This window comes from Pseudonaja textilis, chromosome 3 (genome assembly GCF_049901715.1).
Source record: "Pseudonaja textilis isolate UNSWEBS1 chromosome 3, rPseTex1.2, whole genome shotgun sequence".
Taxonomy (NCBI): Eukaryota; Metazoa; Chordata; class Lepidosauria; order Squamata; family Elapidae; genus Pseudonaja; species Pseudonaja textilis.
This window is the reverse complement of record NC_141992.1, coordinates 129066753-129081354: the sequence shown is the minus strand read 5'-3', so window position 1 is coordinate 129081354 and position 14602 is coordinate 129066753. Positions and strand designations below refer to the sequence as shown.

The following is a 14602-nucleotide window of genomic DNA, read 5'->3' as shown; positions in this document are numbered from 1 at the left end:
TCACCAGCAGTTCAAATTACTGATGATTTAAATTTAGAAAGATAAACATGTAAAATCCAGATGAATAATAACCTCACTTTAGAAATGTTCAAGACCATCATTCATTCTGAACTTCTCTTAAGGCAAAGCAATATGATTAACTTTGATTATCCTTCATATTGGAAGTTGAAGTTGACAGGGATACACTTAAGGCCACCTGGTGAGTTCATGACAGAGATGAGATTTGCTGCTCCATCTCTAAATCACTGTGCCACAACAGCCCTGTTGTGGCCCATAAGGATAGATTACATAGATTAGAAGCAGGAAAGAATCAAAGTAGTCAAAAAAAGAAAAGAGGATCTGGTTTTACCTAGAAGCGAGATAAAGTATAAAAATTTGATGACAAATTCTAGCAGCAATTCTTTCTTTGTTCTGTGGGCCACATGAAAAGCAGAGCCTTTGGAAGGATGTCATTTTTGACTTTTAGCTTTAGGGATGAGATATTTCAGAGAGGAGCTATGCACAATGTTCTGTCACTTTAGCTACAATATTGCCAGGTTTGTAAGCAGTATTTGCCTTGTCATTTATGATAAATAAAACAGATTCCAGGCAAGTGGAATTATCAACCGAAAGATAGTTGCCTCATTCTTCATTCAGTTTGTTAATAAGAGGAGGCAAACAAAGCCTTTAAACAGAAACCTAACTGTTCTACATGATGTAGTTCAGGCATAATGTTATCTCCCTAAAACCATGGGTTGTACATTATATCAATGACCATAATTTGATATAGGTACATTCCTTCATCTCCTCTCAGGTCTCTGTTAAATTAAAGGGAATAGCTTTGTGAGTTTATCTTTACACTCAGTAGGTTTGTAACAATCAATCCAAAAGTTCTTGCTCTTAAACTAAACAGAATTATCTTATAACAGATTACACCGGAGGTCTACTTCATTATCTCTAACCACTATGATCAAATCTGAGATAAACACATAATGCCCCATAAACCTTGTATAGTAAGAAAAGAAGATAAAGCTACCACTTTTTTTTTTCATTTTCAAGTATTTTTCCATTTCCCCACCCATGAGAACAAATAGATGGGGAGCCAGTACACAGCAATTTTTCTTTCATAATTATAGGAAAATATTTCTAGCTGGAAATATGGCAATTCTAGAATCTACTTTTTGAAAAGAGAACGGAGTTGGCTGAGAAGGAAGAGATTTTATCTCTGTTTCCAGAACTGTTACTCCATGTGCTTATCAGAATCCCAAAATTAGCACAAACTTGTGGTTTGTATGTAGTGATTTTTATTTTATTTTATGCACTTACATTTATATGTAGGGCAGGTGTATGAATCTCAGCCTGAGGTTTGCTACTAGCTCATCCTGGAAGTCCTGGAATATGTGGTAATCCAAAGGCTAATTTATCTTCTTCTGGAACTGACATTTACAAGTGCTGGCCTGGAGCGACATCTATGCTACACAGTCTTGACCTTACTGATTGCCTTAACTCCAGGAAGGAATACCATTACTGAAAAAGATAAAGAACATTTTCAGCTGTCTGTGAAATCAACCCTTGCAAAGGAATAAGAGTCTGTATGTATAACTATCTAAGTTGCAACAGATAAGTCTTACATTCATGCTTCAAAAGATTCCTGGGAATGTAAAGTATGAGTCCTGACAGCAATCCTTTAGACTAAAAGAATAAACCGAAAGAATATAAAGTATCTTGACCTCATTCATCACAAAAGTGGTCTAATGTAAAAAAAAAAGAGAGAGAGAGATGCTCCTGGAGCTTTAAATGCTGCTTCAAAGTCTCAAAGTGTAGAAACCTCTGAATATTGCTCCTTCTATTCAGCAGTAGCTCTGCTGTAGACCAAAGCGATTTAAGGCATTATACAACTGACTGAGTCAGGATGATCATTTATATACACAAGTCATGCACTTCAAAGTGAATGCACTATAATCCTATAAGTGAATATGCTATAATCCCTTATTTTCTTTCAGAAAAGACTGATACTGCACAGCCTTTCTTGTCTCTTCCCAAAGCTCACTCAAAATGCTTATGTATAGTGTCTTCAGAGTTATTTTCCACCCTTTTCTGTGGCTGCCCCATCTTATGAAACATCCTCCTCTGATGATATTGTCGGCTTCCACCTCTTTAGCCTCCTAGATGGCCATCAAAATCTGGCTCCTTACACAGGGATGTGGACAGAGTGGTGGGAGCTGGTGGATGGTTACTGGGGGATCTAGGGAAGTGATTTAGGCAGTAGGTTTTTAGTTTCAGTTTTATGGATTCATGTGTTTTGTAGCTATATAGTTTTTGTAAGCCACCCAAAATTGTGTTCTAAGGTGGGCAGTCATATACTTCTTAAGGAGCCGTGATGGCACAGTCGTTAGAATCAGTGGTGGGATTCAAATATTTTTGCCAGTGGTTCAGTGGGCATGGCTTGGTGGGCGCACTTTGCGCGCGTGCACACACTTTGCGTGCACATACTTTGAGCAGAATGGAAAGATTCTAAAGAAATTAATGATTAAATTTGAAGGAAAACTTGGTTTGCTCTAAATCCCTTATGAGTTTGTGGCTGAGTGAGGTTTTTTTTTTTTTTTACTGATTTCCAAGTTCAACAAAGTTGACCATTCTGTTCTGCGCATTGCTTCTGAGTGGCTCTGAAGGTAGCAGTTGGAACCAACTCTCATGACAGCCAAGCGGGGCAATTCTAAGGTAATCCTGAAGAATTCCAGCATTTCCAAAGGCTTGCCAGAAATAAATCTGGTGATGTGAGAGAAGACTACCATGTGTTGCCCTTTCTGATATTTTTAGCTTAAAAAAGAGGCTTTCCATTGCTTGTTCCGAGCCCTCACCTAAATCTTCTACCACATCAGAAATGGGTGAGGAATCCAGATGCCTATTCCCCTTCAGCACCTGGATTTCAAATGTCAGAGCCAGTCCATTGCAGATGTGGAAATTTCATCTATCCCAAGTGCCAAGAAGTAGTTTGTGAGTCACTGAACTACAGTATTGTATTAGGGCCGTGATGGCGAACCTATGGCATGTGTGCTTGAAGTGGCATGCAGAGCCACTTTTGCCAGCACACGAGAGGTCGCCTGGAAGAGCCCCACTGTGCATGCGTGCGCGCCGCCCACCCAACAGCTGATTGTCAGGTATCTGGTGTGCATGTGCAGGGGGCGGTGTGTGTAAAATGTGTGCGGGGGTCATGTGTGCATGCACAGGGAGCATGGGTGGCACACACATTGCCTTCTGGGTACTGGCACGCGCACACATGCAATTTTCGGCACGGGAGACTAAAAAGGTTAGCCACCACTGTATTAGGGTATCTGGATATATACGTGCTAACTATCTGTATGGCAACTGCATATCAGGAGCTTGTCCACTTACATATGTTTACATGCATGATATAATGCCATCTCTTTTGACTTCCCTGTAGTTGTCCCATAATCTGTAGTTTCTTCTTTGCTGCTTAATAAAATCCCATACCACTAGACTAACAAATAGCTTCTTTCCTTGGGCCATCTGAACCGCAAATAAACACAAAGTCACTACCTTATTAAGATGTGAAAAGATGTGAAATCTCAATACCTCATTCAGATGTATAATAACATATTACAGTACAATCCATCTCTTGTGTATTATACTAGGCAAAGCGTCACAGTCAGTGTTGGGTGTATATTTTGTGTATATTCGTAGATATTGTACTCTCTAATTGCAAATGGAGACGTGGGTACTCTATTTTTCTTATCTTCATTTTTAAGTGCTTTGGTTTTACTGTATTGCAAACAATTGCTGGGGTGCATCCACAGTTTTGTTGTACTTGTACAATGACAATAAAGTTCTTCTAATTCTAATGTTATCAATTTCTATCAGGTAGCAACACTGTTAGAAATGCCCCATGTAACCAAATATATTATCAACAAACACTTGAATTAGATTTTTGATCCTAGCTAGATACTAGTCTAAGAATTCCATGCCCCCTGCCAAGTAGAAATGTGTGTGTGTGTGTGCGCGTGCCTGCAAACTCTCCTTGAATAGTTTCCATCCATGGCTTCTTGTCCTGCCTACAGGTGCTTTGGAGAATAGATTTTATTCCTTTTATTCCTTCCTTTTATTCCTTGTGCCAGCCACTCAAATATTGGAGCATTAATCTCATATCATCCCTAGTTCTTCTATTCATTAAAGTAGACATACACAATTCCTGCAACTGTTCTTTCTGGCTTTTTGCCTCCAGTCCCTAACCATTTTTGTTGCTCTTCTCTGTTCTAGAGTCTCAACATTTTTTATGAGCAAAGACTAACACCAACGTTAACATTAGATCAACAAGCAAAAATTAAAAAGAATGTCCCAATCGAGATACTATCAACTCTGACAAACCAGCTAACAATAAACAACAGCCCAATCAAGGAACTACCTTGACCATTCCCATCAACACTGACAGGACAAACCACTAGTACAGTATATAAAATGAGAGGAAACCCCAGTCCATTCTAACACAGATGAAACATTTGCAAGAAATCTGCATTTAAAAGACAAAGACCACTTTTTAAAAGATAGCAAAGTCTACATTTTGCACAGAGAGGACCGCTGGTTTGAAAGAGCAGTCAAAGAGGCCATCTATGTCAAAATTGAAGAGCCCTCTCTCAACAGAGGGGGAGGGTTGTGACAGCACCTGTCTCCAGTCTACAACACAGTCCTTTCAGCAGTTCCAAGAAGGCTCCACGCCCATTTGCACTACTCAGGTAACCCTGGCGATACAGATCAACTTCCAGGTAGCCTCAACAACTCTCTAAAAGAATGCAAATGGATAGCAATCTGCAAGGAGTATAAATTCTTCCATTCCCCACCATTCACCAGAGCTGAAGAAGCTTCTTGGATGAGAAGCGAAATGTCTTCAAAAAACCCCCCAGAAAGTCCAGTTGCCTCTTGAAAAAGCACCTTTGGGACAATCATGACCTGAATGACTGAGAATCTCCAAAGACATTTGCAAGAAAGCAACCAAGCTCTGTAAGAAAACATGTATTCCATATTTGCAACAGAAAAGTTCTGGAATCCACCTGGAAAAAAGACAAGCAAAGAACCAAAGCTTTAACAATAATTTAATTGAGTCCTTCAACATGTGCAGAAATCAAAGCAATTTAGCTGATTTGTGTTAGATGGTGAAATATATCATATATACTCCTGATAAACTGAAAAATTAAAATGCCAAAATGCACTCCAAAAATTGAGCTTGGCTTTCCCACAGGTGGGCGTATCAGTGTGTATATGTGATTGTTTCTTGTAAACTGCCCAGAGTCAGTTAGGTGAGATGAGTGGTGTGGACATTTGGGAAGCAAATCATTTGATAAAATAAATCTGGTGCTGAACAAGCTGTATTGGGATTGCAATACAACTTGTATTGCAGTTATCCAAAAAAGGCAGCCCAAATTTTTGGGAGTCTCAAAGAACATGGAAGATATACAGCTATTTTGTAGTGACTTTAGAAGAGGGAAAGACTTTTATCTTTAAAAAACCCTGTTACTTTTATGACTAATTCTTTTATTTTATCTTTCATTGGTGTTCTGATAGTTAAGAAGATAATATTTGCTAATGAGTGGCTATATACAGTATAGTCAGCAAAGCAATCTAAATATTGCCAGGGGTGGGATTCTACCAGTTCGCATCTATTCACTAGAACTGGTTGTTAACATTCTGAGCAGTTTGGAGAACTGGTTGTTAGAAGAAATTACTGGCCTAATCCTGTAAGGAAGGCAGGAAAGAAACATTCTGGTGTTGCTTACAGAAAGTGCCTCTTCATTAACCCTTTTTACATTCTTGGCAGGACTAGACATCCTGTCTAAGGAATGTCTCTGGAGTTTTTTTCCCCTTCTTTGCTGGTACTTTGCTTGTGTGGAGTGACCATTCAAAGTTACAATGGCACTGAAAAAAGTGACTTATGACCATTTTTCACACTTACAACTGTTGCAGCATCCCCACAGTCATGAGAGGCCAGGCGAGGAGATGCGTGCTTCGATGTGAGTGATATTGAGTTGGCCACACCCAGCCAATAACATGACTACCAAGCCACGTCCACCCAGTCACATGACCACCAAGCTATGCCCACCAACTAAGCCATGCCCACAGAACCAGTTGTTAAAAAATTTGAATCCCACCCCTGAATATTGCTAACAGCTTCACATAAAACTGATATTAGCAGTGAATGTAATCACTAGATGGCTCCCTGATCTTCCATATATAGGGAGAATAAAGATAATGTATGTATTATCACATAATATAATAAATGCACAAGATGATAGCCTTTTAACATTCTGCATAATTATTTTGAAGTTTAACCTTTGGTCATTTTTTAAAAAAATTGTTGTTTGTTTTGGTAGCAGCAAAATCATTAAAATCACACGATGGACCTGCTACTTGCTGTGTGTGAAGTGATGCGAGTAATCTATTCACACATCTATGACAGCTTAATTAAACATGTTTTGCACCATCAGTCCAACCCGTAGAAATATGTACGTATGCTGAATTTCTTTCAAACAACTCTCTTTTTTTCTTAACTTTATGTTTATGAATACTATAACACAGAGACCATCAACCTTTCTGGTTTGGCAGACCAGTGGTGGGGCGGAAAGGGAATGGTTCTCTGTGTGTGGCAGGCACGAGTGCGAGTGTGTACAGCTCCATTTGCACAAACAGTGGGCACACGTCACTTGTGCAAGTAGAGCTACGTGTATGTGTTCGCCACCCTCTTGCGCGTCCCAGGGGTTGGGGGATTCCTGCTATAATGTTTGCCTACATCCTCAAATATATAATTCAGATGTTGTACCTTCATTAATCCAAAAGTCAAGTGCTTGATGTACATGTGTCGATCAGCTTTTAGGAATCGCCTCCATAGGCTCTGTTTCTATGCTCAAATGAAGCTAGACCTTGATTAAACCAATACACTGGTATTACTGGTGGCTGCTTCCCAGTTCTGGAATTGCCTTTTCTCAAGTTGTAGGCCTGGTACAAAAATGAAGGACATTTCCCGCCCCAAAAGACTTGACAATGACTAGTGTGGCATATATGTTTGATGCTATTTTTAACGTTTATTATTTAATTGCAGCTGAACTGAAAGATGGCAAAAATGAAAATAATCTAAAAATTTAGAAAATTTAACAAAGAGCGTAAAATGTGGAGTTTTTTCCCTATTATTTCAAGATCAATGAATTAGCGTAGGAGTATTTCATTCAGCCGGAGCAATTTGTCTTTATTCATAGCAATACAAATTATGTTATTCTTTTTTTAATTTTACTATGGTGTTTTTTTTTAAAGGGAAGTTTTTTTATATGCAATACGATAACAATCTGATTCTATTTCAGATAACAAGGATGCCCTAAAGTATAATAATATTGGAAGAAGAACTTGCACAAAAGTATTGGAAGAAGAAGTGCACAAAAAGTTCTTCAAACTCACAACTGCAAGATGAAGAATATTTTTGTTATTCCTATTATTCTAAATGTGCAGTGGAATTCAACATGTTGTTTTACATCATAAGCCCAATGTATAGAAAAAAGAAAAATTCAAACATATTACCCAAAGAAATGTTGAACAGGGAAATATTTCTAATGATTATGTCAATATTGTGTTCTCAAGTACAGAGAATCATTAATATTGATATATACATGTGATTTAATGAGTTTTATAGTGTAGTTAAGCTGTTGGACTAAGAGGAGAAAGAACCTGTCTCTAGTCCATACTCAACCATGGAATCTCTCTCTCTCTTTCCTTTTTTTTCCCACACCATCCTACCTTATAGAACTGTTGTAGAGAGAAATAGGAACAGGGAGTTCTGTTTATACTACCTGATCTCCTGAAAGGAAGACAGAATATAATCTTAATAAGCAAACAAACAATTCTGAAATATAGGCCTGCATGTCTTTACACCTTAAAGGGGATGATATTTCCAACAAGGCGTCGTCTCTCTGTGTATATTTATTTTTTCCCATTATAGAAATGGGAGCTGATTCATAGCCTCTGCCTCCTGTGTAATGGTGCTCTATGATCAGAAAATTATACAAAATGTTATTAAAAAGAGAAAAAAACCCCAGTGTTCAGATGCACAACAGATGTTGCATGTTCATTGCTGTTGAACAAAATATAGCTACCATAAGGGTAAAAGAATGTCACGTTTGTGCGATGGAGAGTCATCATAATAACAATTTGTTGTTCTTCTCTCTTAATGTAGCAGGGTTAAGATATATCTATTATAAATATTCCTATAGATGCTAAAAGTATTTTCTTCTATGTTCCAATCCTGATGTCTAAATGTTTTAATGAAATGTGGTTTTTAAAAATGTTCTGTGTATTAAATACCAGCCTTTTTTGCTTGCACTATTGATATATGCTGTAGAACCATGATGGCGAACCTATGGCACACGTGCCAGAGGTGGCACCCAGCGCACACTCTGATGGCATGTAAGCCGTTGCCCCAGTTCAGCTCCAATGCGTATGTCTCCTGCCAGCCAGCTGGCCTTCAGGTATCTGTCACACGTGTGTGTGGGGGTACACATGGGGGTGTGCGTGCATGTGTGTGGGGCATGCACAGGGACCTCTGCATGCATGCACGGGGGCATGGCATCTGCAGGGGGGGTGAGATGTGTGCAGGGGGTCAGGTGTGCATGCACAGAGTGGTGGGATGCATGCACAGGGGAGCACATTGCATTTTGGGGGTTTGGGAGGCACGCTTTGGGCATTCAGTCCAGAAAAGGTTAGCCATCACTGCTGTAGAACTTGCTGTCCTTTTAAATTCAATGGGATTTGTGAAATGGCAGAAGAATGCAGATAGTCCTTATTTATTGGTGATAATGGGGACTGTGAACTCTGTGGCTAAACAATGCAGTTGTGAATCACGACAGTGCTGACTAGTGAACAGTCACTAGTTGTTCAGGAAATCCCAGTTGCTGTTGTTAGTTGAATCCCTCACAGTCACAGCAACCAGCAGCCATGAGATTACAAATTCCTGCCAGCTTCTCCACTGACGTTGCTTTCAGAAACTCGTGGTGAAGGTTGCATATGGTTATCACGTGATCACAGTATGCTGTGACATCACAATGACAAGGTTGCCAAGCATCAAAATGGCAATTATGTGGCCCTGTAAGGATATTGGGACAGCTACAGCTAAGAGGATCTGCATTCCCCCCTCATTCAGAGCCATCATAACTTGGAATGGTCACTAGTTATTGTGGAACAAGAACCGTTTGGATATTATGGTTTGTACAAGTCAGTCTCTTGCTCAGAATGACACTGAAATGTTTCATCGAAGGTCAGTTGAGCTCTTTACCTCTGGTGCTATCTAAGCATTGGTACATTGCTGTCAGGTGATTTGGAGGGAGTTGGCGAAGAGTGCCTTGGGAGACACTGGATCAGTTGGACCCAACACTACAACTTAATTCCCAAGCATGGCTAAGAATAAAAAAAGCAAAACATGCAACCTTAGAAATGTTAAGGGATTTTGCTGTTTTACCGGAGGGAAAGTATAGGAAAGAGAGGAATTCACAAGACATGGTCAAAAAAGTCCAGATCACAGCCAGGATAGTGCGGATGCGATTGTTTTTACATATGTTCCTTTTCCTGGTGGGAAAATGAACAAAAGCCACAGGTTGATCGTTAGATCTTTAACTCTGGATGGGACATGCCAAACAGGTTATATTATTTCGTTAACCATTTTACTGTAAACTCCTGTATCTGTTCCACATGTAAGATTGCACTAGAGATCTTAATATTTAGGAAACCACACAGGGTAGATTGAAAGAGGAAACAATATATTTCTTCTTTCACTTCCTATGGTAAAGGGAACTCTGAAATGTTATAGTGCATAAATAAATAAAGTAGTAAAATTAGTTCATTTTCAGCCCAGTTAATTCCTTTTTTAAGCTGCCACACAATTTTAAATGTTTTTAAAATTTAAAACTTTAAAATGTATAAAATGTCCAGAGAAAACTGTTGTCTAAATATGATTTGACTATCAGATTGTATTGTAAATAATTCTTTCTTATCAGCAAATTATATGCAGCAGGTAACTAATCATTCTTTCCCCATTTTATCACTATAGAAAAAAATAATAATCTAGCAGATGAGACATTTTTGCAGATAAAACAAAATCTCCAAAGGGGCTTTTGGCAGCAGTTAATTATGGACTTCATTTGGTAAGCCAACCATTTTGACAAGTAATTAGGAACTACCTATAAGGTGCTGGTCCCAGGATGTGAGAAATTAGCTGTTGCTGGGAAATATCCTTTTTTTTTTTTTTGCTCCAGTCTTGCAACACATTTTGCATCTATGACCTAATTGGGCTGTAATCCGGAGCATTTCTCCAATGCCTTTTCTTTTATTGCATCCACTGATGCAATAGCCCTTCAGTAATATGCAAAAGGAAATGCATTGGTCTTCTTGGAACAGAAAAAAAAAGTATCAGTTGGTTGGGCTCAATCCTAGCAGGTTTTTTTTTCTCACTAGTATAGGCTGGACCAATAATATCCCAAGGGACTGAGGCAGTGGTGGGATTCAAGTAATTTAACAACCGGTTCTCTGTCCTAATGATTTCTTCCAACAACCAGTTCACCAAACTGCTCAGAAAGTTAACAACCGGTTCTCCCGAAGTGGTGCAAACTGTTTGAAACCCATCACTGGACTGAGGTCAAATAATATAATATCAATTTACAAAAAGTGAAAGAAAGCAACATAAACGGATTATAGTCCAATTAAGTCTATTGAGTGTTATGAAAAAATATCCTGGATCAAAGGCAAACAAATGAGTTTTCAAGCAGAATTCTCTACATGACAAAGAATGGATAAATCTCGTATGTAAGCTTTATTGATATAAAATCAACTTGTTGCATCAAGCTATGGAAGAAAGTTGAAGTGTCTTCCATGTATAAATGCTTTCCATTACTTACAGTATCTAAAGGCTATATGACAGGGGTGTCAAACTGGTGGCCTGTGGGCTGGAATGTGTCACCCGCAGGCCACGCCCAGCTCCGCAAGGGGGAAAAAAAATCATGAAACCTCACATGACAGCAATGTGATTCCCCTTGCTCTATGATAACACTTAGAGAAGTGTTACCTGACAACATAGGAAGCAGCCAGCTAGCCCATAAAGAACAAAACAAGGATTCATTTTGCCCCCCTTTTGTTTAATTTTTATATTAACTTTTGGTATGTAAATTTTTACAAACATACAGACCAATCACATTATAGGTAGTCCTCAACTTACGACCACAATCGAACCACGGATTTTGTTGCTAAACAAGAGAGTTGTTAAGTGAATTTTGGCCCATTTAATGAACTTTCTTGCCAAAGTTGTTAAGTGAATCATTGCAGGTGTTAAATTAGTAACATGATTGTTAAGTGAATCTGGCTTCCCCATTGACTTTGCTTTTCAGAAGGTCACAAAGAAGGGGATCATATAACTCAAGGACACTGCAATCATCAAAAACATATGCCAATTGCCAAGTGTCTGAATTTTGATCAAGTGACCATGAGGATGCTACGATGGTTGTAATTGTGAATTTTTTTTTTCAGAGATGTAACTTTGAACGATCACTAACTTAACCATTGTAAGTCGAGGACTACTTGCATTCCCTTTCAGAGTAGACACCTGATCCATGTAATGTCTCATAAAAAGTTTTCAGATTTCCATTCCCTGATATGAACCTTGCAGTTTGATACATAATAATGTTGGTATACAATGTGTGGACAGGTTTCTCTCAAAACAAACTGGAATGAAATGAGTCCCTGAACCTTCTGTAAGGAAGAATTTTTGATCAACAACTATTTAAAAAAAGAGTGAAAGATTTAGTCCGTGAAATGAGTAAGACAAATGGATGGGATTCCAAACAGGCAAGTTAAGTTCTATGAATATTTATGATTCATCTTCCAAACTAAAAATCATTTATTTACTTACTTATTTACATATATGCATATGTATGCATCCTATTCTAGTGACTCTATACTAGTTTCTGAAAGGAGCATATTAAACATCGTGTTAAAAAGAAAATTGTTGCTACTATTTTTAAGATTCTTTCAGATTAGCTGCAATTAAAAGTTTTGAGCTGATGGTGGTATCTCAGTTGTTAGATGGAACCCAAATATTCACTCACAAGTGCCCAGGTTATTTTGACTAGTTTTATTTATTAAAGGAGTACTCCTCACTTAACATTCAGTGGCTGTTCAAAGCTACAGTGCCACTGAATGAAGTCAACTGACGAAGGGTCCTCACAGTTGTGGCCATTGCAGAGTCTCCATGGTTATGTGATTGCTTAGCAATCAGCTTACAGTTCCAACATTGCAGAATCCCCGTGGTCATGTGATCACAATTTTTGACTTTCACTTCAGCTTCTCACAAGCAAAATCAATAGGGAAGCCAGAAGGTGATCATAAATGGTGATAACCATGACCATGGAACACTGTGACTACAGAGGATTTGCCTAACAGTGAAAATGACTTCTAGAATAACATTACGCCTTACGATTGCATTGCTTAGCAATGGACTTCCTTATTCCAATTACTGTTGGTAAGGGAGAACTACCAGCATTACTTCCTTACGCAAATGATTTTATTTCTTTAAGCATAGTCAAGTTTTGTAATATAATATATGGGATTGCTGCAGTTTGATTGACAAGCCTACTTAATCATCTAATTATTAATATCATTATGTAATGCATTTTAGAGATTGCTCATTAACCATAATAGTCTATTTATGCACTTATAAGGATTACAGACCATTAGAAACAGTTTAGTCTGAACTTAAGAGAATACCATTCCATTTACTATGCATATCAAATGCAGGCTTATGCAAATGAAGTGTGAGCCTAGACATAAATATTTAACTCTTGGTTCAATTTGCTATTTATTCCAGTTGGGTTAAGCCTGTTATTCTGATGGTTGGCTGATTAAGAATCTAGATGGAAAAGGGCCTCTGTTCAAAAGTTTAGACTTACTGTATGGGTCTTCCATATATTCTGGATTATGAACCATGGTAGTGCAGTGGTTAGAGTATAGTACTGCAGACTACTTCTGCTGACTGCCAGCTTCCTGTAATTTGGCAGTTCAAATCTCACCAGGCTCAAGGTTGACTCAGCCTTCCATCCTTCCAAGTGGGTAAAATGAGGACCCAGATCGTTGGGGGCAATATGTTGACTCTGTAAACTGCTTAGGGAGGGCTGCAAAGCACTGTGAAACAGTATATAAGTCTAAATGCTATTGCTATTACTATTATGACAATGATAAATGGATTATAGTTAATATGTAATTCTGTTTTTCAAAAGGCCACAAACTCAACTGTCCAAGAAAAATTGGAAGAGAGTTACCACAATCATTTATTTTCCTAAAGCATGGGACTGTTTAATGCTTTATCATCAAGTCTACTAATGGTCAGATAACAAAATATGCTTTTATTCAGCCTGCCTGTTGACAAAACACTGAAGAATTAGAGATAGATATTATATTTCCATATTGTCCCTTTTACAGGGAAGTTGTTGTTGTTATTATTGTTATTTCTATTTTAATTATTTTTTTAATGTTGATAAAAGTCCAGGAAGAGATGAATTCATATTTTTCTTTTTGGTCTGATAAATATCCATATTTTTCTAACAAAGTAACCACATTTTGTGCTACAGACAGCAGATGATCAAAGTTAATATGTCTGAGCATATGATGAAATGTCAATATTACTTAAATCCTAAAGTGTCAGCTAGAGATGTATAGTAAACATGTATTCTGGAGAAAGTGAATTGGATGCTCTTTTTTTCTTTGATTCATGTCTCCTGGTACTGTGGGTTAAGAGAAACAAACCAAGAAGCACACAATCTTTTCTTATGTTTCTCGCTTATATTAGAATATTGACAGAAGACCAGGGCCAACATATGTTCTTTATATGACATTGTTTGAGATATTAAGATAAACAACAATTTGGATTATTTGCTGTAGTTAAATATATAAATGGATTAGAGTCTTTAGTCTATTTTTCCAAACAGATAAATCATTATTCTGCAGGTACTTCCTTCTTCAGTTTGTTTTGAATATTACTCTTGTTCATTAAGTAGGATCATAGTTCAGTGTCCTCCATTGATGGTGCCCTTGACATTTGGTAGTTAGGTAGTTAGCTTTCTAACTTTTTGTACTGAGATGGTCACAACTCAACTTCCTTACTCTTAGACTAGCTTCACTCTTCTTTTATAAAGATTTTGCAATAAGAGTTGCTCTTTAAAAAAACACGTAAGGTTGGGTTGCTAATTTTATTTACTATGCTGTTATGAAGCATATTTATAATTTGCCTCAAATAGTATGTTTTCATGTTACTAGAAAAAATGATGACATGAAAACAGTAACTAGTTTTGGCTAACTTAATAAGTTTATTTTGGGATCTGCATCCCCTTGAATGCAAGCCATTGTTGTGTTGGCATAGCTAATCTAATTCTTTATAACCTAGTAGCATAATACATGATTGTATTACACTAAGCTTGCAGCAAAGAGCCAATAAATCCTTTCTCTTTACTTTAAATTACTCTACCTACAAAGTGGAAGGCACTATAATGAACACCTACAGTGACATCTGGCAGATCTGAGAAACTGATTTAAA

The 14602-nt window shown here is 37.8% G+C and overlaps 1 protein-coding gene across 3 annotated transcripts in view; it reads right to left on the bottom strand.

Annotated features, from left to right (window-relative positions):
• Positions 1–14602, bottom strand: part of CDH20 (cadherin 20) — a 220843-nt gene that overhangs the window by 73959 nt on the left and 132282 nt on the right. The gene's annotated exons all lie outside the window — the stretch shown is intronic.